Here is a 20,527-nt window from a genome sequence, read left to right on the forward strand (position 1 = left end):
CGAGCTTTCCATCTTAAAACGAGGTGGTGGCGAAGGTGGTATGGGTGAAGATGGAGGCGATGATGGTGAAATCGGTAGTGGTGTGGGTGGAGGTGGTATGCACAAAATCCTTTGCCTTATCAAATGGATCGCACTTCATGGAGATACCTTTGCGAGCTCTTCATCGTCCTCTCGTGGAGGTGAAATCAAGGGGCTAGTCTCTAGCTTCATTTCTATAAATTCTCCCACTTCGCGTTGAGAGACTTTATGTACTTACCTCATGGTCCTTTGAGAAAGCATCACTCTGCCTCGCTATAGCTGACCGAAGTATCTACCACGAACTCATTAATGAATCCTCCTATAATCCGATCGAGCCAGTGATCAACAACACATGCAATCTTATCCTCAAATGCTTCCAATCTATGCACCAACTCTGGGGTCCACACAATAGATCCATCGAGCTTCCACCTTTCTTGTCTATCTACTAGCTTCGCGATCCACTCGTACAACTCAGTAGGGAAAGATACGAAGAAAATTTCGTGGATCTCTATGTACCACTCTTCCTTCGATATTTGTGGATTCCTGTTCTCCTACACTACAAATTCGTGAATTTCCTGTCCAACCACCCTTCAATCTCCTTCTTAGTTGGATTCCAGTGATGCTACATCAGACATCTCTAAGAAAATACTGGTCCCAGCAATGAAACCATTTGTTGGCATGTTGGGGCATGACCCAAGTTTGGAGTTAATAAGCTAAACAAATCCCTGTACTACTAGTCCTTTCGGCAACAGCCCGCAGAGCGTGGACTAAGGTCTCACTCGAAGCAGTATGGGGGATGCTAAAACCAAGTTTCTGCACCCTTGAGATTTCTAAGGGGTCAGTTTAGTCCAACTTTGAATACCTTCACGTAGGCCACTTTGCACACTTTCCTAGCCTGTGAGGCCTTCACACTTTGTTATACTCACCTTCATGCAACCCTAATCAAGGGTTGATTTCGCATTGCTAAGGCAATGATCTGTGCTCTTTTCCTAAGTTACATTGTGGATCTTAATTATATTCTTATAGCTATTAATTAACTTCATGGAAATAGATACTTATCTTATATTCACTTATTCAACATATTCATATAAGTTTTCACAGCAAATAAATAGTAAACATGCAATTCATACCCAATATACTTCAATGCATAAAACAGGAAAAAGACACATAGAATGATAAGAAACTTATCTTTATTAATTTCTCCACAATTACAAACTTGACTCACCCTGTGCACTCAGCTGCAGGTGTCCGCGCACTTAGCCACGGACTACTAGGCCTCTGCACACTCAGCTACAAAGCCTTCTCCTACTCAACAACCCAAAACACGACTTTACACTTCCACTAAGACTCAATTCGTCATCATTAGATCTTACCTAGATCTCTATCTCTCTACACTTAGAGCCTCACTCTATTTATACAATCCCATGGTCCACAAACCATGGGTATAATTCTCAATCTGACATTACATTACAAAATCAAGGGCGGACAACCTTATGACTCAATTACAACTTCGCGCTCTATGCCCACAATTCGCGGAGTCTTTACATTAGACTTAGTCAAAACGTGGGCTTTAAGCCCCCAAAACTTGCCTTGGGGGATCGCACGCCCAACAATCTAGACCCACACACCTCATTGATCCTCCCGACAAAAATTCATCGCTTGAGCTTCCGAACTAAACTGATACCCAAGCCAACCCTCGTATTTATCAACAGATCGAATGCTATCATCCTTCATACAAGTGGAATGAATGCCCATATCACGCATGAGGGAGAATTTAATGGGCATGTGGAGAAAGAGAAAGCCCCAATGGCCTCTTGTGTGACAACTATATCGATGGTTGGTCACCCCCATCAGGGGAAGTCTAGATTTGTCTTATAACATTTGCATGAAGTCCATAAATTTAGAGATTTGTCTTATAACTTTAAAAATGGGTTTAGAAAAATGCCAGCGATGAGCTTTATAGAGGAATTTTTTAAAACATAAGAGCATATATATATATGTGCGTGTGTGTGTGTGTGTGACAAAAAACCTCCAAAATTTTGAAACTCTTTTTAAGTTGTCTGCAGTAATGCTCTAAAAAATGCTATTCTTTAATTTTCAACTAAATTTGACTAGTTCAGTAAAATGCACGCTCAGTCCTCATTCTTGAGTATTTTTGGGTGATTTTAATAGGAATTTTCTTTCCTAATGTGTACCTATCCCATTCCCAAATCCATTTACTATAATCATTTCATAACAAAGGCTAGCTTGCATTTTTATTAAACTAAGAGGACACCTCATGAAAACAAGACATCCCTCATTTTGTTTTGCTCAACAAGAACCTTTCTAGCCCAAATTGAACAAAACGATGTATAGTGAGGTGGAAAATAGTAGAACACACCATTTTCAACTCAAATCACTTAGAAAGAAGGAAGAATGAGGGTATGGAAAACATTTTTCTGAGTTGGGTAAAACTGGGTTAAAACTGAAAATTTGTCATTTTATCAAATCAATTGCAAGAAATTGACACATAATTTGAGGAATGTGAAAGAGATTTTTTTCCAAAAATTCATATATATTCAACCCCATAGGCTTATTTCCAAAAAATGACATATATATAGTCTTCGGTGGGCATTTCTCAAAGCACAGTTTTGTACATTTTCACTATGTTCTTGATAAAAGAATTCAAGAACCTAAGTAATTAGTTTCAAATTTTGACCAAGAGACTTACAGAGTGTGCACAAGTGTAAATAAATCATTCATTCAAATGTGATCGAACAATCTTTTCTTGCATTCATATGTTTATGGCTTTTCATTTTACTCCAAATGTGCATCAATGTAAAAATTGTTAAAAGTGCATATTTCATACATCCACAATGAGTAGGTGAGGGAAGGTTATAAAAAATAAATAGAAGAATTTTCTTTCCAAATTTGTACCTATCCTATTTCCAAATCCATTTACTATATTCGTTTCATAACATAGGTTGTCTTGCATTTTTATTAAAAGAAGGGGACATCTCATGAATAGGAGACACCCCTTAGGTGTTTTTGCTCAACAAACACATTTTTAGCCCATATTGAAAATACAGGTGTATAGTGAGGTGGAAAATAATATAACACACCATTTTCAACTAAAACCACTCAGAAATAATGAAAAATGAGGGTATGGCAAACATTTTTCGAAGCCAGATAAAATTGGGTTACAAAAATGAGAATTTGTCATTTTTTCAAATGAATTGCAAGAAACTGACACATATTTGAGGAATGTGAAAGAGGCTTTTGTCACAAATACATCTATATTCAGCCCCATAGGATTATTTACAATTAATGACAATTGTACAATCTTCAATGACCATTTTTCTAAGCCTAATTTTGTACATACACTCTGTTCTTGACAAAATAATTCAAGAACTTAATTAAGTAATTAGTTTTGAATTTTGACCAAGAGACTTACAAATTGTGCACAAGTATAATTAAATAATTCATTAAAACCAGGTGTATAGTGAGGTGGAAAATAATAGAACACGCCATTTTCAATTGAAATCACTCAAAAAGAAGGAAGAATGAGGGTATGGCAGCCATTTTTCTGAGATGGGTAAAACTAGTTTAAAAACTAAGAAAATGTCATTTTGTCAAATCATTTGCAAGAAAATAACACAAAATTTGAGGAATGTGAAAGAGGTTTTTGTCAAAAATGCATCTCTCTTCAGCCCCATAGGATTATTTCCAATTTATGACATATGTATAGTCTTCGATGGGCATTTTTATAAGCCTAGTTTTGTACACGTGCACTATGTTCTTGACAATACAATTCAAGAACTTAAGTCAGTAGTTTTGAATTTTGACCAAGAGAATTACAAATTATGTAGATGTGTAAATAAATCATTCATTCAAATATGTTCATCTAGTATTTACATGAATTTTAATGTTTATGGCTTGCATTTTACACCAAATTTGCATCATAGTAAAAATGATTAAAGGTTCACTTTTCATACATCTGTTGTGAGTAGATGAGGGAAGGTTATAAAAATACAACAAAGAAATGTTATTTCCCAATATGAGGGTATGATGGCATTTGCAACTAAAATCAATCAAAAAGAAGGAAGAATGAGAGTATCATTAGAATTTTTTTGAAAAGGGTAAAACTAGTTTAAAAATTGAGAAATTGTCATTTTCTCAAATCAATTGCACGAAACTGAAACCAAATTTGAGGAATGTGAAAGGTTTTTGTCACAAATGCATATGTCTTCAGCCCCGTTGACTTATTTCCAATTAATGACATATGTACAGTCTTTGGTGGGAATTTTTTTAAGCCCGGTTTTCTACATTTTCACTATGTTCTTAATAGAACAATTCAAGAATTTAAGTCACCAGTTTTGAATTTTGACCAAGAGAATTACAAATTGTGCACAAGTGTAAATAAATTATTCATTCAAATATGATCGCACAATCTTTGCATGAATTTGTATGCTTATGGATTGCATTTTACACCAAATTCCCATCATAGTAAAAACTGTTAAAAGTGCACTTGATCCATGTGGGTATTAGTGGCCACTTGCCTATTCCACTAGGATGGTCCCCAACATTGTTTCCTTCCAGTTTCCTTAATTCTAGCACAACTTTCTATTTTTCATAGTTTTTCGAGTCCTAAAATTCTAAAGCCGTTTTGAGGTACTAAAAGACATTTTTTGGAAAAGTAAGAGATTGGAAAATTGCCAAAATCTATTTCAAACATCGTATTTTTCCTCGTAAAAGTCTTTGAAATGAGGTATTATGATATCCAAATGATGGTCGTATGCCAAAGTTACAACATCAGGAATTTGGTAGTCCAACTTACCCCAATGAGGCCCAAAACCATTGGTGCTTCATCTCTTAGGGTTAGAGTTTCACACTTCTTCTTCATGATAAAAATGCCTCTGAACCTCATTGTAATTCACTTCAGAAAGAATGTAGCTACCACATCTCTTCTTAGACATAAGATACCATCATTCGAGTTAGTTTATTTCCATTTTTCATGTAACAAATTTTTAGTCTTTTGTTATTATTGAATTGAAGTTTTGTTTTCATCGTATCTCTGTGTTTTTGTTTATATTTTCATCTCATTTCATTCCTTCATAAATCCATATCAGTGGTATCAGAGCAATCAACTATTTTTCTGTTTTTCTATGCATGTCCCCAACGAGGTCAAGGTATAAGGAGTTGGGACTTGAACTAGTTGAGCCTTTGCAAGACCATCCCCACCAACATTGACGACCTTCCACAATGGAAGAAGAAAAAGAAGAGGGAGTAGGAGATCCTATCAAACAATTGCTCGAAGAAGCTCTCGAGAGGAAAAGGAATGAGATGATGAGAAACTTTGCCCGATCCTTTGGCGGATGCCCACATGAAACACATCTTCATCCAGTAGTCACTTTGGAGGCCTGCACCCTTCAAAGTACACGTTAATTTTGATATCCCTATATTCGAAGGTCAAATAGATGCATATGTTGTAGATAAATGGTTGAATCTACGAGAAGGTTATTTTTCATTCCATAACTTCTTCGATAGGGAAAACACTATTTTTTCATTGTTTAAGGTTTCACCCTATGTCAAGGAATGGTGGGAAACTTGTTGTGAGAAAATGGTTGAGTAACCCTCTCTATTTATCACTGCACCATCTTGGAACTCTTTCTAAGACACTTTCAAGGAATAATATTACCTTGTGGGGAGCTATGAGGACAAGTACATATATGGACCACGATACGACAGGAAAGGGACCAAGATGTGCATGTATTCACAAATATGTTTCATACTCTACATACAAAGTTGGGTATCAAAGACTCTGAGTGAGATATGGTGCTCAAGTACCATGGTTGTCTGCACAAATATATTCAATAATAAATGGATTTCCTAGACATATCCTCGCTTGTTGCAACATAGCGACATGCTTCTAAGATTAAACAAAAATTTAAAAAAAAGAAGAACAACTTTGGATCTGCAAATTAGAAACAATGCAAGAGCCCCCCCAAACTGCATAACAAAGGAAAAAGCCAAGGTGGAGCAACCTAGGACAACCCATCAAATTCACAAGAAAATAATGGCACCACAAAGAGGAAGAAGGACAGAAGAAAGTGGTGTGAGTAAGGACACAAGAAAGTGGTGTGAGTTCCACAAGAGCCCCACTCACAACATAAATGAGTGTCGCGCCATGCAGCCATTGGTGGTCGAGCTAAAAGCTTCAGAGTCTGATGTATGTTATGACTCTGAGATAAAACCTGAAAAGGATAATGACAAGGGGAAGAAAATTATTGACACAGAACCTAGTGCCACCATTGCCACCACCAAGGTCCAGAATACTGAGCTCGAAGATCCAACTGAGGGGGGATGGCTCTTCCACTCACAAATGTGGGTGAAGAGTTCTCTATTGTAGTTCATTGTTGATAGCGAGAGCCAAAAGAACCTCATTTCAGTGGAGGTCGTTAAGTGGATGGGCCTACCGACAACACCACACTTGCATCCATAAACCATACGGTGGCTCCACCAAGGACGAGATCCCTATGTCATCTAGTAGTGTTGCCTTCCCTACAACATCAATCCCTCCATGGATGAGGTACTGTGTGATGTTTCTCCTCTTGAAGTTTTTGATATGTTATTAGGCCAACCATACTTGTAAAAGTGTCATGATGTATATGAGTCAAGACCTAACACTGTTATTATTACTTCAGGTAATAAGTTATACAAGATACTAGAGGTAGCCCCTCCTACCGCCATCTCTTTGATCTATGTTAAGCAATGCAATATGATCATCTCTTAGACTGAGAATTTTGTTTTCTTTCTAATTTTCTCTCAAAGTAAGGGGAAGATAGTGGCCACATCCATGGTCGTTGGGAAGGGTTCCTCTACGCAACAGAAGTAGGTGGATAAGGTCATGGAAGCATACAAGGACATCTTCTCCTCATCCACAGGGGTACGTTTGTACTTTCAGGTTAAGCATTCGATCGATATGAATCTCGAAGCACCTCTACCCAATGGTTTGATATATCTCTGATCCATTTTAGAAAATAAAGAAATCAAGTGACAAATCTGGGATTTGTTGCAAAAAGGTCACATTTGACCAAGTTCGTCACCTTGTGGGAGCCATATTGTACTTTTACAGAAGAAGGATGGAACCTAGAGGCTCTGCATTAATTATCAGGCACTAAATAAAATCACTTTTAAGAACATGTATCCAATTTAATAGATTAATGAACTTCTTGACCAGCTCAAGGGGTGCAAGTATTTCAACAAGATCGATTTGAAGTCTGACTATCACTAGGTTCCAATAGAAACCATAGATGTATAGAAGACCACCTTCAAATCCAAGGAGGGCCTTTTTGAGTGGTTGTTCATGCCTTTTAGGTTTACAAATGCCACTGCAACTTTTATGAGGCTAATGGATGACATCTTGCACCCCTTCATCAAATTATTCATAGTTGTATATCGGGATGACATCATCATCTTCAATAAGAGTTGGGAAGAACACCTACAACACATTCGGCAAGTCTTTCAAACTCCGTGAAAACATAACCTATGTGCCAAATTGGAGAAATGCACCTTTTGGCATGAGCCAAACCCAATATCTCGATTACATCATTGATGAGAAAGGCATGCATGTGGATCTGGCTAAGATTCAAGTTATTCGATATTGGCCAACCCCGACCACCATGATAGAGCTTTACAACTTTTTGGGCCTTGCAAATTTTTATCGAATGTTCATGCTGGGATTCTATCATATCACTTGGACTTTGAGTTAGGTTACCAAGAGCAGAGAAAAATCTAATTTTTCCTTGTCTGAGTCCCAATAGAAGGTCTTCGTTGAGCTAAAGTACCACCTCTGCTCTGCACCTATACTCACATTTCTAGACCTATGACAACCATTTGAAATTGAGACAAATGCCTCTAACTATTTTATTGTTGCAATTCTCACCCAGCAAGGGCATCTAGTGGCCTATCACAATGAGACACTTTCTGATAAAATTCAGAAATACCCCACCTATGATAAAGAGATGTATTTTATCATGCGAGCATGCTGGTAATTGAAACATTACATTACAGGAAAAGAGAGAGTCATCCACAAAGATCACCGACCTCTTTAATTTATACAGACACAAAGGGAGTTACAGAATGATCAACATCATAAGTTTTCTACACATCTACAACAATTCCACTTGAACACCAAATATAGAAGGGAATCACCAATCATGTTGCATATTTCCTTAGTCAGCCCCTAGTTGCAACATTGACAATTATTCTCAACTTTTATGGCCACGAGACCTCCGCAATACCAAAACTATACAAAAATGATCTAAAGGTCACCACCACATACTAGATGCTATTGAATGGCAAGAAAGTTCCAAATTTCCGCCACCACCATGCATTATTATGCTACCTGGGTCACATTTTTGTTCCTTCAAGAAAGCATGCTGAGCTGATTTGGGAGGCGCATTACAGTTGGGCCGCATGACACTTTGGTGTGGAGAAATTGTGGTCATACTACAAAAGTATTTTTATTGGCCAAAACTCTCACACAACATTGGAAAATATATCATATCTTTCATTTCTTGTGCCATCGCCAAGCCAACAGTCAAGAATCAAGGTCTATACACTCCTTTTCCTACTCCAAGCCAACCCCAAGAATCCATCTCCATGGAACATTTTTCGGGCACCCCTACTACTAAGCATGGTAATGAATGTGTATTTGTGGTCATGGACTAATTTTCTAAGATGGATATATTGACAACTTGCAAGAAGAGTATCACAATAGAGGAAACTGCCAAACTCTTCTTTGAACGAGTGTGGGTACATTTTCAGATCCCGTAGAACATTATATCATATTAGGATAGTAGGTTCTTGAGCAAATTTTGGTCGAGCCTTTGGACATTATTTGACACTAAACTCACCAAGTCAACTATATTCCATCCCTAGACTTATGACTAGAAAAAGGTCATCAATCGGATGGTAGTTCACATATTATGCATGTACAACTCCAAGTATCCACGAACCTAAGATGAGATCCTTCCTTATGTGAAACACAGTTATAATAGAGCTCTCCATAGCTCGACTAGCTGCAGTCCCTTTCAAGTGGGTATGGGATTTCAACCATTGTGTCCAATTGATTTTTCCATGCATCATTTGACTACATAAACAAAATATGCACATGTACATTCCAAGGCTAATAAAACAACCTGGTTTATTGAACACATCCAACACATTTTCCAATAGGTGCATGACATCTTGGATAAGTCTAATGCCAAGTATAAGCAGTGGCATGATCAACATCGGGTTCCACATAAGTTTCAGGTGGGTGATAAAGTTTAGTTTCATTTGTAGAAAGAATGCCTTGCCAGAGCCCATCAGAAGCTTCAACCACTCTGATACGGGCCTTACACCACCACCAAGGTTGTGGGAGATAATGATTTTGAGCTCAACATTCGCCCATTCCTCGGTCTACACCCATTTTTATTTTGGACCAAATTTGGCCATAATTTCCACCATTGCTGGACACATCAGACATTGCATAACAACTAACACCAACAAAGCTCAACCCAGACTGCATGGAACATGCCACAACTAATCAGATCATGGACAAACAGATTAAGAACACACACAAACATGGGATCCAACTGTATTATGTTTTCAAAGTTGGTGAAATCTTGCACCAAGGCAATTAGCTCACCGGGGACCAAGTTCAGTAGAAGTTCCCCATCTCATGGAAGCACTCAATGTAATGGGGACCATTTCTTCTTAAGGGTGGAGGATTAATCCAAGTGGATATTGGTGGCCACCAACCTTTTCCATGTTAAAAATATGCAACTATGTAAAATTCCACTTTGGACTACTCATTTGATAGATATGAGAATGGCATCAGATTCCTCTTTCCAAAAGGACCAAAATCGACCTAAAGATCACCTCATTTGGATAAGCGGAAGTTGAGTTACAAATTATTTTATTCATACATATATTATGGATCAAGTCAGCCCTATACTCATGTACCAATGGCCAAGTCAAGTGGACCCCCATGGAAGCCTATAAATAGAAGAGACCTCAATATCATTTGGAAACACACCAAGCTCTCTTCTCCTCTTCTATTTAGTCTTGGCTCACACAAGTCTCAAGGAGGAAGCTTGCTCAAGGGTCCGAAACTTCAGGATGAAGATCACACTGAACTAGGGTTTTCTGATTCAAAGTCACTGGTACAAAAATTAGCATTTAGGTCTTTGGAAAATGGCACACAATGGTCATGAGAGTGACTTTGGTTCCTTATTTGCTGGTACAAAGTCTTCATTAGAGCGACCAAGATTTTGGGTCAGTTTGGTCCCCGGTCACTCACACAGAATGGTATGGGAGTGACTAAGTTGCCATAGTCACTATCACATAGTTCAAAAAGAGCGACCCTGTCTATCATAGTCGCTCACATAGCTCCTCCTCCCTGCGACTGGGACTCCAATATGATATTTTAGTGTTATGAAGATCTCTCTCAATGAAAAAATTGTTCGACAACAAGCTACAGACAGTGACAATACATTACAGTCATCTGAATCAAAGTTTTGATGTTTAGACGCATTTCATGGATATTCTAGTTGTTGTGAAGATATGGATCATTGTACTCTCTTTTGCTGAATGATTTGATGAAAATATGTTAGACTAAGAGTTGTAAGGGTTTTTCCCATAGTGGGTTTTTCCCTGGTCTTTGACCAATCCTGGTGTCTCTATGTGCACATGTTTTTCTTCTATTGTTCCTTTATTTTCCACTGCATTGATGATGATGCTATTGTTATTTCTATATAGTTGCATATGCTGATGAATAATGATGAAAAATTGAATAATGTTATGATGCTATGGGGTGAACTTAATGTGTTAATGAATAAATACAATTATCAAAGCCAAGAACAATATATCCCTATGAAAAATTAACATGGTATCAAAGATGGCCTAAAGAAAATCCATGGAGATCACCCCCATGGAGACACTTTTGATGGAATCTAGAAGAGGATGGTCAAGACCTAAAAGAATCCTAGGGTATGAAGGAAACTATAGGTAGTTAGTGCATAAGGATTTGATGGATCCTAGGCTATGAAGGAAACTCTAGGTAGTTAGTGCATAAGGATTTGATGGTTAGGGTTTGAGAGAAAGCAAAGACTTGAGATTTGATGTATGAAACTATAAAATGGTCTATGTGAAGATACTTAAGCACTTGGGACAAATTTGATGAAGCCCTAGATGGCTAGTTATTGATAAAGTTGATTGAAGGCAAAAATATTATATGGACTACGGATAGTGATGACTCTTGAAGGTTGTTTCAAGAGGGAGAGGATCACCTCTCATTGAAGATAAGTACTCCTGGAGTTATGGTATTTATTTGTGCCTTTACCCTTGTTTATACTTATGGATAAGATTATTATGATACTTGTTTTCATCATTAATTATACTTCCTGGATGTATATTTGAGTATATGGATGTATCTAACCTCCTTGATGAGACGTGATAAGTATATCCCTCTTGAGGATCATTTGAGATGCAGGAAAGAAAAGCTAGATCTGGAAATAAGTAAAGAGGCACTTGATGAAAAGATGATAAGCACTACAACTTGCCTATGAGAAGGTGCACATGTATTTGAACACTACGAGGTATGAAAGGTATATTGTTTCAATGATATGGATGACTAGGTAAGCCTCATGGTATTTTAAGAATGTATCCTTCTCAAATGGCTCATGCTTACATATGAAAGAGATTTGGATTTATGTTTCCTATAATGAAATGGTGCACCTGGTATTGGATATTTCAATCATGATGATCTTATTGATTTTAATGAGGCTACTTATTGTTGATCTTATATATAGTGGCATAACTTGATGTTTGGCTAACATCTATTATTCTTAGAGATCCTGATTCTGTGAAGAAGGCTAGTACCTTAACTCTAGTAAATGATACACTTGACATGCATAAGACACAATGGATCTTTTATAGAAGGTTACCTCATTGATACTAATCATGCTTGTGATAAGTATGATGAAAGTATGATGGCACTCTTGTTGTTTTGGTAAAGTTTTATTAAATGATCTGACTTAGTCCTATGGTAACCTTGATGAATAGAGCTATGAGGTTGATACTCTAGATCTCTCATTAACCATGATCATTTTTTTGATAGAAAATATGACATATGGTAAAACTGAATGCCCTAAAACTGATGGATTGACTTGATAGAAGTGATATTGTGTTCTTGATCTTTGAAGTATGTTGCCACACCTTTCTGATGTTCCTATCATGTGAATTTAATTTTTGAAGAAAGACTGATGTCATGATATGATGTAGTAGCTAACGTAAAGCATGTTATGACAATGATGGATATGTATTTGATTCTATGATCTAACAGATCCATTGTTTCACAACTCTAGTAAAGACAGGTTGATGACATGAAAGAAGATGAATAAAGTAGATTTCCAGTCTGAGGGAGAATCTCTTCTCAATATTCTTACTCTTATTACTATTTACATTATGTACTATTGGAATATGATTTATATGCATATGACATTATTGATCTATAATAAGGCCTCATATCTGAATCCTGTACAGAAATTAAGGTTTCCATTCCGAACACAGGCATATAACTGGGAATACTCGTTCCTGGACACATGCATAATAAGGCCTAGGTAGCATCCAAGAAGCTAAATATGCACCCATGTTAAATTAATGAGAGAGACTAGAGGCTTGACTACTGTTGACCATCATCTAATATTTCTAAAACTATCTGAACTCTGAATCAATATGTTCACCTGGAGGATGTTAGTTCCACAGATAAGTAGTAGATATCAAGGAAGTTTGAATTTTTATAGGTCACCATGACATACATATAGATATGTCATTATGTTTGAAGTATGTGCTACAAAAGTTTGACATTGTTTGGCTAATTAATATATATGAGTTGTATGATGTCTAATGATGACCTAGATCTCTGACTCAGTGATTGAGATATGCATTGGAATATAGATCTTACTACGATAGCAAATTTTGATATTGAAATTATGTCTAATGTTTTGACTTGACAACTGATGATTTTCTTTGATGACAATGATATATGAGCATAGTGACTTCCAATGACTTGTATCATGGGAATGACTTGATTGATATTGCCTGGTTGAAGACAACCTACTGGAATGATAATAGATGATGACGTGAATTGATGAAAGCCATACCTGTCATCTGGTTCAAAGAATTGACACTGATATATTGTTGAATTTTGATATTAGTATTGATCTAGTTTCTAAATTTTGACGAATTGATTTAGTTGATTTGATTTCACAATAAGGATTTATGAAAGGCTGATGGTTTGGTAAAGTGTTATGGTTGTATTGAGCATTGCATGAAGTAATCTTCCCCGATCCAAATATGTCTGCATTTACAATTATCTAATTAATCCAGATGATGTGTTGATTCAAGCCTTTACCTCAGAAGTGTTCCAAGGTATGACTTTGATTTTGATTTTGGTTTTTATATACTGACGATCTACTATTGTCAGGTAAAGAGCCTCTGATGATATAAGAGGGAGATGGCTTATGAAGCTCGTAATCATGTATCATGGCATGATGAATCGATTTATGGAATTTGGAAAAGATAATCTATATTGTGAAACTATTAAAGAAGCATTGAGAAGTGGTCATGCAAATCCTTGGACACTCCGATTTGAAGTTAAAGATGTTGTTGAACTTGACATGGAATCTGACAATTGATTGAAGCATTGATGTTTCATTTTGAACATCCATATGTATATATATGATGTGCATGAAACCTAAATAAGTTCATGATTGATCCACTTCATACACATTTCTGCCAAGAATCCTTTGAGATGTTTACATGATATGATCTATTCTTGGTCTGAGATATTATTATGATATATGACTATGTGAAGATGCTGATGTTGATTATTGATGAGCACATATGAGTGCTACCTTAGTATGAGATATGACATGATGAGAGGTCCATGACACAACCAAGGATGAGTATGATGTTGCTAGCATGACTAGCTATGAGTAGGTTGAAGAAGCTCCTTAGAGAGTTGTATGAGCATGATTTGGATATGACATGGATACATTGCGATAATAAAGAGTGGGATCTGATTGGAAGAGAATCCCATATATATATATATATATATATATATATATATAGATATATATATATATATATATATATATATATATATATATATATATATATATATCTATATATATATATATATATATATATATATATATATATATATATATATATATATATATATATATATATATATATATATATATATATATATATATATATATATATATATATATATATATATATATATATATATATAGTTGGGACCGCAATACTCTCATATATTGAGACAATGTAGCTATGTGAGACAAGCTTAGGCTTGTGGTTGGCACCTCCTTGAGAGGGAGGATGATTATGGTATCCTTTTGTGATTTATATGATTATTTATGCTCTAACATGATACTTGATTTGATGTCCTATATAAACAGGTGACAACTGCTACTGATAGATGATGATTACTTGATACAAGTACGATGATATGAGTATGATGAGAGCAACGCTGATTGAGGACACTGAGCCATACTCTTCCCCCCTGTTTGAGCTTACAGGGTGAGGAATTGAGATAGAGGTCTCCTAGGGTTGAAAAAGCTTTGGACAATAGGGTATCACCCCTATCTATTACTCATAGGGTTGGAGTAGTAGCTCATCCTATCTTCGTATTTGCAGAGCATACCCAAGTTGGCATCATACCGACAAGTCAGGCTTATTGGGAATACCTGTCCTTGTGTGACCAACGAGTTGAGAGTGTACTAGGGGGTTTACAACACAAGGAAATTACGATGCAAGTGTTCTACCACTTGACTATTTAGGGTCATTGATGGGAAGACCAATAGGAAATAGGATGGCTTGAGTAGTAGCTCCCCTATATCAACTATTGCTCAATATGGCATTGTAGTAGTAGCTCCCCCATGAGATTCTGGGTTGAGTAGAAGCTCCCCAATGTGGTTCTAGGTTGAGGTGTGCTCCTTGATGATGTGCTATTTGATGATGATGTTGGTCATAGATCTAACTCCCCTATGATATTTTTGGGTAGTAGCCCGATGACATTTCCAAGTAGTAGCCTAATAACATATTTCTGGGTAGTAGTCCGACGAAATTTCGAGTTAGTATCCTGATGACATATTTCTGAGTAGTAGCCTGATGACATTTCTAGGTAGTAGCCTAATGAGATATTTCTAGGTAGTAGCCCATTGACATATATTTTGGGTAGTAACCCATTGATTGATATTTTTGGTAGTATCACGTTGACAAATATTTCAGGTAGGAGCCCGCTGATAGAGATTCTAGGTTGTAGCCTGATGAATAGAGGGTGGTAGCTTAAGCTCCCCTTTGATAACAAATTCTTCTTCTTCTAGATTCGAGAATATTCATCATATGAGCAGGAACAATCAAGAGATAAGCCAGATTTAGAAAGAGTGCATATTGATGATCCGAGATGATGAGATACTTGAGATGGGATGTATGTCATGTTGATCGATGGTCTGATATTGGCAGGTGGGATTCTCCCTAGTTGAGAGAGAGTGTTAAAAATATGAAACTACTATCAAATTCCGCTTTGGACTACTCATTTGATATATATTATGATGGAATTAGATTCTTCTTTACGAGAGGACCAATATTGACCTAAATATCAGCTCATTTGGACAAGCGGAAGTTGAGTTATGAATTAGTTTATTCACACATATATTCTGGATCAGGTTGGCCCTATACCCATATACCAATGGGTAGGTCAAGTGGACCCTCATGGAAGCCTATAAATAGAATATAACTCAATCTCAGTTTGACACATATAAAACTCTCTTCTCCTCTTCTATTTAGTCTTGGCTCTTACAGATATGATGAAGGAAGCTTGCCTAAGGGTCCGAAACTTCAAGATGAAGCTTCCACTAAACTACGGTTTTCTGATTCAAAGTCGTTAGCAAAAAGCTAAGCATTTGGGTCTCTGGACGTTGGCACATAGTGGTCATGAGAGAAAATTTGGGTCCTTATTCATTGGCATAGAGTCTTCATGAGATTGGTTGAGATTCTAGGTTAGTTTGGTCCTCGGTCGCTCGCACAGAATGGTATGGGAGTGACTAAGTTGCAACAATTGTTATCATGCAACTCACTGAGAATGACCCTCTATTTCATAGTCGCTTGGACAACTCCTCCTCCTTGCGACTAAGACTCCAAGATGAGATTCAGTGTTCTGAAAATATCGCTCGGTGACAGAATTATTCGGCAGCATGCTACAGGTAGTGATAGTACATTAGAGCCATTTGAATCAGAGTTTTGATGTTTAGATGCATTTCATGGATATTATAGTTTTTTTGAAGATATGGATCATTGTACTCTCTTTTGCTGAATGATTTGATGACAATCTATTAGAAGAATATTTGCAAGGGTTTTCCCCATAGTGTGTTTTGCGCTTGTTTCCGACCAATTCTAGTGTCTCTATGTGTGCATGCTTTTCTTCTATTGTTCCTTTATGTTCTGTTGCATTGATGATGACATTATTATTCTTTATATATAGTTGTATATGCTAATGAATAATGATGAAAAACTGAATAATATTATGATGCTATGGGGTGAACTTAATGTTTTAATGAAGAAATGCAATTATCAAAGCAAAGAATAATGTAGCCCTATGAAAAATTAGCATTCCACTTGGACTCCCAACACTATTTCCTTTTAGTTTCCTTAATTCTAGCACAAATTTCTATTTTTGGTAGTATTTTGAGTCCTAAACTTCCAGAGCATTTTGAGGTACTAAAAGACATTTTCTAGGAAAACTGAGAGACTGGAAAAGTGCATAAAAACTATTTCACACATTCTCTTTTTTCCTCCTCATGGAGATCTATGAAACGAGGTATTGTGATAGCCAAATAGAGATTGCATGTCAAAGTTACCAACCTAAGACGTTGGCAGTCCAAGTTACCCCGACGAGGCCCAAAATCATTGGCGCTTCATCTCCTAGTGTTAGGGTTTCACATTTATTCTTTATGACAAAAAGGCCTCCAAGACTCATTGAAATTTAGTTCAAAAGGTATCTAGCTACCACATATCTTCTCAAAGATAAGCTACCATCATCCATGCTAGTTTATTTCAATTCTGCATGAAATATTTTTTAGTACTTTGTTATTAATGAATTGAAGTTATTTTTTCATTGTAGCTATGGTTTCTGCTTATATATGCATTTCATTTTGTTCCTTCATAAATCTAGATCAACATTTTCATACATCCACTGTGAGTAGATGTGGGAAGGTTATAAAAATAAAATAGAGGAATGTTCTTTCTCAATATGTGTACCTATCCCATTCCCAAATCCATTGTTGGGTCTCTATAATACTAGTGATTACCCCATTACTATTGTAGTTGTATCCCTTATTAATATTGTTGTGCCCCTATTGTCCCCATGTTTTTATTGATGTGCCCCATAGAATCCCTTATTGCTTTTTTTGTGGCTTTATATTATTAGTGTTAGGTCGGCTGGGTTATATTGTGACTCCTTAGACTCCTATATATAGAAAGGAGGTTTTGTCCTTTGAATCATCGAAGAATTGCTCATTTGTGTAATGTAAAGGAGGTTTCCCCCTCAAAGAGGCTGAATTCTAAGGCGTTGATCTCTCTTTTATATCTTTTTGTGAGCTGGTTTAATAACATTTGGTATTAGAGCTTTGGATTCTAGGGTTTCGCTGCTCCAAACAGGTCATCGTGGAATTTTCGCTATAACTTTTTTTCTATGAAGTTTCAGAAGCTAAAAAAAAACCCATTTGAGAAGAAATTGCGCTAAACCTTGGGTCCAAAGTTTAAATCTTTTAGCACTATATTTGCAGAGATATGATCTGAGAAAGTTGGTATTTTTGCAGACTCCCGAATTACATTCCAAACAGGTGACCTCGGGAAGATTGTCATAACTTTCTCTCTGAGCATCAGATTAAAAATTTTGTAAGAAGGTACATAAAGAGGATAGACTTTAGTTTCTTGTATATCTTTTTCAAATCCAAAGGTCGAAACAGTGACTCGTGGAACGTCGTACAAGTTGGCCCTACTGAACTAGTCTATAATCAGGTCATCTTGGGATATTGTGCATAACTCTTCCTTGGAGAATCCAATTTGGATCAAACTGGTGGCATTGGAAAGAGGGCATAGAGGGCTAATATAGGTCACAATTTCAGAACTGGATGATCTGAAATTGTATAGATACATCAGATTCAATATCAAGCTTCTACAAAGTAAAAAAAGATGTGTAGTTTTTTTTTTAATTTTTACATAAGCTTGGTTTGAAAAAATTAGTTTGAATCAGTAATTGATGCCCCGAGGAAAGAAAATGCAAACACCTAGTAAGCAATCTGAAAGCTCTAACATGACTCATGAATAAGAGGAAGAAATGCAACATGATATATCAAAATGAGACCAAGTGCAACAAGTGTCACTTGCACAAAAAGCAACATAATCTAAGATGGACGGTTTAAGGAAAGATGTAGAAGCTAAGATGGATTGTTTAAATAAAGGCGTAGAAGCTAAGATAGATGGCATGGAAGCTAAGATGAATGGAATGGATGCTAAAATTGATGGCATGGATGATAAGATGGAAGAATTGAAGATAAATATGAATAAGTTGCTATAAGAAATGGTCACTAATGGTGAAAGGGTAGTAAAGGAAACTCATGAAGAGAACAAAAGAAATGTTAATCATGATTCCATAGACTCTAATGTTGGATCGAAGACCCACCATATTCCAAAAATCGATATGAGGAAATTTGATGGCAAGGATCCCACAACATGGATATTACAGATGGAGCAATTTTTGGATCTCAATAATGTGCAAAACACACAAAAGATACGTATTGCAACTTTATATTTGGAACCAAATCAGTTTGTATGGTATCAATGGCTTTGATTTCATAAAAAAATTATCACTTGGGCAATTTTTACGAAAGAATTAACAACACATTATGAGGATACAAAAAACAACACTTTTTTTAGCCAATTGATAAGTCTCAAACAAAAGGGTTCAATAATGGAGCACATTGAGGAGTTCCAAAAATTGAACATAAGGGTAAAAAATATTCTAGAGGAGCATAGGATTGATGTGTTCATAGGGACTTTAAAGGATAATATCCAACATGATGTTCGCCTTTAGGAACCTGATTTATTAGAGAAGACATTCAGGTTAGCAAGAAAAATGGAAAGCAAAATTATGGCAACCAGGAAGCATACCACTCACAACTACAAATATGGAAGTGTTGTTGCCCCTAGTCTTCCACAACCTATAAGGTTGACACCACAAAAATTGGAAGAAAAAAGAGCAAAAGGTCTTTGTTACAGTTGCGATAGCAGATACACTAAAGGTCATAAGTGTGCTCAGAAGAAATTATTCTACATAGATTGTGAAGAGGAAGAAGAAAAGGAGCAAGAAAGGTCAAAAGAAGAGGATATACTCCAGGAACAAAGCCTAGATAAAGAAGAAATGAATCCGACCATATCTTGTAATGCATTGGTGGGAATTACCACTCCTCAAACCATCAAGATAGAAGGACAAATCAAGAAGAAAAAGGTAATAGTGTTGATTGATTCAAGAACTACCCACAATTTTATTCATTGTAAGGTAGCAAAAGAATTGAATTGCTTCTTATATCCAGCACCAAAGTGTCAAGTGATGGTTGCAAATGGAGGAACAATAAATTGCTCTGGAAAGTGCCATAATATCAAGCTATCCATGGGAGAATATGTGTTGACTAGTCCAATGATTTCCATTCCAATGGGAGGTGCTGATGTTGTACTAGGAGTCCAATGGCTACAACCCTTGGGTACAATAGCTTTTAATTTTCAAGAACTTGTTGGGTCCCTATAATACTAGTGATTACCCCATTACTATTGTAGTTATACCCCTTATTTATATTTTTGTACCCCTATTACCCCCATGTTGTTATTTCTGTGCCCCATAGAATCCCTCTATTGTTATTTTTGTGGCTTTATATTATTATTGTTAGGTCGGCAGGATTATATTGTGACTCCTTAGACTCCTATATATAGAAAGGAGGTTTTGTCATTTGTATCATCCAAGAATTTTTCATTTATGTAATGTAAAGGAGGTTTCCCCCTCGAAGAGGCTGAATTCTAAGGCATTGATCTATCTTTTCTATCTTTTCTTGAGCTGGTTTCATAACATTTGGTATCGGAGCTTTGGATTCTAGGGTTTCGCTGCTCCAAACAGGTCATCGTGGCATTTTCGCTATAACTTTTTTCTGTGATGTTTCAGAAGTTGCAAAAAAAACCCATTTGAGAAGAAATCACGCTGAACCTTGGGTCCGAATTTCAGAGCTTTTCGCACGATATTTGCGGAGATATGATCTGAGGAAGTTGGTCTTTTTGCAGACTCCTGAATTACATTCAAAACAGGTGACCTGGGGAAAATCGTCATAACTTTCTCTCTGGG

Source organism: Pinus tabuliformis, chromosome 9 (genome assembly GCF_031772625.1).
Source record: "Pinus tabuliformis cultivar Carrire ecotype Pingquan chromosome 9, CPIR1, whole genome shotgun sequence".
Taxonomy (NCBI): Eukaryota; Viridiplantae; Streptophyta; class Pinopsida; order Pinales; family Pinaceae; genus Pinus; species Pinus tabuliformis.